This window comes from Anas acuta, chromosome 2, assembly GCF_963932015.1.
Source record: "Anas acuta chromosome 2, bAnaAcu1.1, whole genome shotgun sequence".
Classification (NCBI taxonomy): domain Eukaryota; kingdom Metazoa; phylum Chordata; class Aves; order Anseriformes; family Anatidae; genus Anas; species Anas acuta.
In genome coordinates this window covers 150,764,001-150,770,000 of record NC_088980.1, presented here as the reverse complement: position 1 = coordinate 150,770,000, position 6,000 = coordinate 150,764,001, and positions in this window count along the sequence as shown.

Genomic DNA, 6,000 nt, shown 5'->3' with positions numbered 1-6,000 from the left:
TGGTTACTGCTATCACCTGCATCACGGTCATTCTTCTTCGAGTTTTCTGTGTTTGGAAGAAACTTCAATATTTATTTATTTGTTTGTTTGTTTCCAGAAATGCCTGTGTCAGATGGGGGTATGTGAAAATACTTATCAGACATTTTTTGGAAAAAAAAAGATTTCAGTGCGAAAGGAAGAAATAGCATCAAAGTGCCTGTGCACGCACATCCCCAGGCATGCCCTATATGCACAAAGGTAGTAAGATCCCATATAACTCTCTATGTTTCCCTCTTGGTGATAAAAGAGATAAATAAGTATTTAATTAGGCATGTCAATGGCAAATGCCAGATCTGATGCCCACAGTGGTTCCCATAGACTCACCGTGGCATCACAATGCCACGCAGAAGGCAGAAGATTCCCCAAACTGGCACAGCTCTGACAAGCTTTTCAGGTTCTGTATGGACTCCTTGCAGTAACTTTCCTCCCAGCAGGCATTCCTGGTGCATGTCAGGTTTAGACCATATTATGCGCCATCCCCTCAGGCGTGACTAATATAGCAGTGTACCAGCCTTGGTGGGAGGTCACAACACAGAGATTAGCATGTTGGGGCAAACATGTGGAATGGTGCCATTGCAAGCAGGGGAACAAATCCTTTCTTTTTCTTAACAGGATGAAATAAAACAAGCAAAATTACAAAAAGTTACTCCTGACAAGCATAAATTTGCACTTTAATTTCATTTTTTATTTGCATTCTAGAAGTGGTGCAGAGTTACTCTAGACTGGGGTGTTTTGGTGTGAACTGAAGCAGAATCTGTCCATGTCTGCAGTTGACTGGGTGGTTCTGCCTTTCTGTGTGCCACAGAGTGACTGCATAAATCCATTTATACACTGAAGATGAAGCTCACCTGCTATGCACTTGCTTGGCAGAGTGAAGGCAGCCTCCTGCTAAGTAATCTTTCCCAGGTAGCAGAATTTTTATGGTTCCTTAATGCTTCATCAGGTGTTAATCGTAACGTTTTACTGTCTGAATAACACACGTATCTCCCTCAAGAAAGTTTTGGTTCACATCCAAAAATTCTGTTCCCAGAGTAGACAATACACTTTGATAGCAGTGACCACATTTTGCCCCATGCACAATTTCTGGGCTCGGGAACTAAATAAGAAATAAATTTGTTAGCTGCTGCCTTTGATATTACTGAAGTGCCTGTATTTTATTTTCCAGGATACTGCTGCTGTGGAAATCAGTAATTCCAGAGAAGAATAACCTAATTCCTCTCACTCATTCCTACATGAAAGTGTAGCTTGATTAAGGTTAAAGAAGGTTAAAGGGGTGCATCTGGGGTGAAAATCAATGCCTTGCTCATGTGATCCAGAATTGGACTGATGCAGAAGGGTTCATACTAGCTTGAGCAAATTTCTCTTCAATCCTATAGAAAATGGAGCAAAGTATATTCCCTTCCTCTACACCATGGACTCTAAACTGATCCATGTCCAGGCTCTCAGCCAATATTTTTAATAGGTCACCTAAATGACTTAGAAACTAAGACCTCATTTTCAGAGGAGATGGTTTATTAAGCACCTTTCTTTTAAGTGCTTGCTGAAAATGGGATTTAGTCTCCTAAAACATACAGTAAGTTCTAAATATTTTTTTCCCTCTACAGTATGCCTTTACAACATTCAGCTGGTGAAGCACTGCTCTGTGAAATATTCCAGGCCCAAGTTTTGATTTGTCTCTGGAAGAGCTGTTTTGCTCTGTATAAGGTCAAAATAAATTCTTCTGTCAAAAAAGTCTTTGAGGTAGCTATTCTCTGTGTTTTCACCTGTAAAATAAACATAATCTTATAATGGCACCCTTTAGTCAATGTTCCTCAGAAAATATAGGAAAAAAAATAATAACCATCCCTTTCATCCCTACAATTGCAATTTTTAGCCTTTTTTTTTTCACCTTTTGATCTCAGAATGTTTTATGAAAGAAATAAGAGCAGTGAGTGCCTAGCCCCAGAATCATTGTGGTATCAACTTTATGGGCTTGAGTTCAAAGTCTCACTGTAAATATGCCATTTTCACACATGGATGATGCTGAAGTACACAAGTGCAGATGCCAAGATTTTCATCTGGTGACTCCGGGGTTTCTGGCTGGGAGTGTGCTCCAAGGAGAAGTCACTCTACGGTTTGGATGTTATTGTAGCCAAGTATATGGGGTAACAACTTCAAGACTGAGCCTCCGAGGGCCACAGAGAGAGCTCATGGCTAATGGTCTGTGAGCACCAAAGAGTACATCATGATTTCTCAAAGTAACTTACACATGGGCTTCTGGCTTAGTCATGTCAAGTTCATGCCACTTCCTATGACGCAGCCATTGCCATTGCCATTAGTCATTGCCTGTTGTATTCACCATACATTGCGGACAAAAAAAAATCCTTTCTCTTATGAAAGATGGGTAAGAGAGGTGGAAGAAACATTCCCACTTTATCCACCTGGTATGTGCAGTTGCCTTTTGTGTGAAACAAGTCATGTAAAGAACAAAGCTGATGTCACAGCATTACAGAGAGGAATGGGGTGCGTATGCCACTACCAAACTCAGAGGGGATGTCAAAGGACTCTAAGGCTGAGAAAATCCATCTCCAGCATTAACATTGTGGAGGCACAAAGGCACTTCTCTGAAATCTTTTTGCTGTCTAACTAGATACCACAGGTTTAAATGCAGCATCCAGGAGAGGCTGTTTTGGATAGCATGATATACTGTGGCCATACTGTGGTTCTCTTGAACCTACGTGGAGATTTCGGGAAACTGCCCAGAGTTTTACCCTAGTTTAGTGCAATTTGCATCATTTTTGCAGCCATATTAACTTCTGGCTTTGTGTCAGTAGATTTTTTAAACGGAAGGGAAGTGCTAAATTCAGTGCAGTCCTTCACATATTTTTCAAGTATCTTGAAAAACATCTGATCCTAGAAAAGGCATTTGTGTAAAGTACACCCTGAAACTGAGATTGATCCAGGCCTTCAGCCAGAGGGTCTTGAGGGCTTTTAGAGCTAAAAGAGAAACTAATCATGTCATGCAGAGACAGAGGTATGAAGATGAGACATGTTGCAGGAGACCAAAGAGACTGTTTATATTTTAACCTTAGTTTTTCCTGGCAGGTTCAGATTGAATCTTCTTTTTTTCTTTTTTTTTTTTCCTTCTTTCTGCCTTCACTGTTCTGACAGAAACAGATAGCCACAGCCCAAGAACTCTTACAGTTTTTGCTGTTTTTCTTTAAACTATGAGGATGTATTAGGAATGGTGTATTTTCATGGATGTCTCCTTTGTCATTATGCAGACTACTTTCCCATCTGTTTGCAATCTCAAATCACTGTAGTGGCAGCAAAAGTATGGAAGCAGCTGCTTTTTGAAAGCCACAAAGTCTCATCATTATTTTTTACTTAATCTTGGCTAAAGAACCTACCTGACTCTGTTCCAGGTTAAATCCTGGGGCAAAACTTTTCACAATCTGTGGCAAATAAAGTTATTTTGTCTTCCTATCAGTGTTGGCTTAGCTGGCTGCTAGCTGTTCAGTCTCCTAGCTCTCCTTGCTGCTGCCCCATATGAAGGCTCATTTTGCCTGTGCAGTTATTTTGCCTGTGCAGTTATTTTGCCTGTGCAACCACATAGTTCAGTCCCCTAAGGAGACAGCTCCATTACCACCAGCTTTGCAACTCCTTGTGTCTTTGTATTATCAAAAATGTCTGTCCTGTGTGGAAGCCATTGACCAATGGGAAAGATAGTAATGACTTGTCAATGAACTCATTACAACAGCTATTTTACTTTGGTAAGTGTAATGGTAAGGGCAGTCCACAAAGAAATATCACTTTTTTTTTTTTTTTGTCCCTAGCTGCTTATTGGAAAATTTCTTTCATCTCCCAGAGCCTATGAAAACTTTGTCACCTGCTACATCATGCAGGAAGAGGACCTCAGATTCACTGCATGATCTGTGGAGAAATACTTTTTGATTATTCTCAATCTCCTTCCCTTCAGTCTAATTTGATGTCCATAGTTCTTTTTCTGAAACAGGTTGTAAATAATCTATTTTACCAAAATTTTCCATGTCAACAATAACTTTTACAGACTTCAGCTCTGTCTTATGGTACAGAATGCAGTTTCTCACTTTGATTGCACCTGAGATGATTCTCTAAATCTTTTACACACGTATATAACCTTACAAGATGGGAATACCAGAACTGTATATAGCATTTAAAGTGTGGGAAAAATATGGATTTACACAGCAGCACAGTAATATTCTTTCTTTCATTCTCTACCCCTTTTCCAATAATTTTTAATATTTGACTTGCTTTCCTGACTGTTGCACCTGAAGTTTTCACAATACTGTCACAACGTCAGGATCTCACAACTGAATGTTAAGGGACAGCTCAGATTCTGTCTTGCTAAACATGCAATGGGGATTTATTTCTATTATCTCATGTATCACTTTACGCATACATCCATGGAGATTCACCTGGCAGTCACTGAGTCTTGTGATATCTACATATGGAGAATAGCCCTTTTTTTTTTTTCTTTTATAGCCCCAAATATTTTAATATTATCATCAAAGTTTGTTAGTTCATTGCCTTTCCCAAACCATCTACAATTATGTCCTAATATGGTTAGAGTAGAAAGCATAAGAAACAGACAAGGTGCAGTGAGAAGAATGGTTCAGAGAAACCATTGTAGACTTTGCCTCTGAACTAAAAGCCCCCATAATTCCTCCCATGATGGCCTTGAATCTGTCTGCTTGTATTTTACAACGGTGCTTACTTTATGGTGCTGAGGGACATGGTTTAGTGGGTGACATTGGTAGTAGGGGGATGGTTGGTCCAGATGATCTTGGAGGTCTTTTCCAACCTTCATGGTTCCATGATTGTACTGTGAGGGAAACAACCAGTGCTTGAAACTCTCACAAAGTAGAAAATTGACTCCAGCAAGAAGAGATATCAGAGACAGTGATTAGTTTGGCCCATGCGGGTGTTCAGTGGCAAAGGAGGGAGGATATCACACCACAAACAATTCAGTCTCTTCCACCTGCTGAAAGACAGTGGCCATATCCAGTGTTATTTTCTAGCATCATCCAGAAAGAAACACCAAACGTACCTATAATTTGTTTTCCTCAAAGAAAGACCTGCTCATGGGATATTCATATCCAAGGATGTTTGAAGGTAGTCTAAAGCAAGTTTAATTCTCAGGCTTCCTGACTCATGTGCATAAATCCTCAAATCACATTTTTTCCCTGGACTGAGTAAAACTCAGTTCTTGTGTCATATAATGGCTGCTAAATGTAATTATGGGAATAATACCATGCATGTTATATGTATTCTAAATCTAGCTAAAATACTGATCAACCAAAGTAACAATAATAATGATATCACAATAAAAGTACTAAACTACCTAGCTTCTGCTTAGGGAAAAAAAAATGCTAATTCCCAGAAATTCTCTGTATTGATACATTCAAATAACTGCTCTGATAAAAGAACACTTTGAAATCTGCTAAGTCAAGCACTTAGAATTTAAGAGAGTATAGTTCAGGTTTCTTTCCCTTCGTTTCCTTGTGCAAACAGTCTGGAATTAAGCACTTGTGCATGTATTCTACACAAAACCTTTTTTATTCTTGCAGGAAAGCTGTCTTAGAGCCTTTGCAGAGCAAGGATCTTGAGGTGTCTGTAGAGAGGAATGAACAAACTGAAAAAGCCATAATTTTGTTGCCCATGTGAACTACAGCAACAGAAAATGGCCATCCCTTAACGCTGGATATGTACAAGATTAAAGGTCTGTATATCAGTATATTTTGGAGCTGAACCAGGGACTTGCTCCAACAGTCTTTGCTCTCCCCTCTCCTGACAGGTACCATAACAGTATGATTAAGGTGACTGTAGTAGCCCATATATAACAATCATGACAACTTTCATAACCTCAGGATCACTGCAATTTTTACACTGCTTCTTCAAAATACTTTCCTAGGGCTGAATTCATGCTGCTGAGATAGCTAA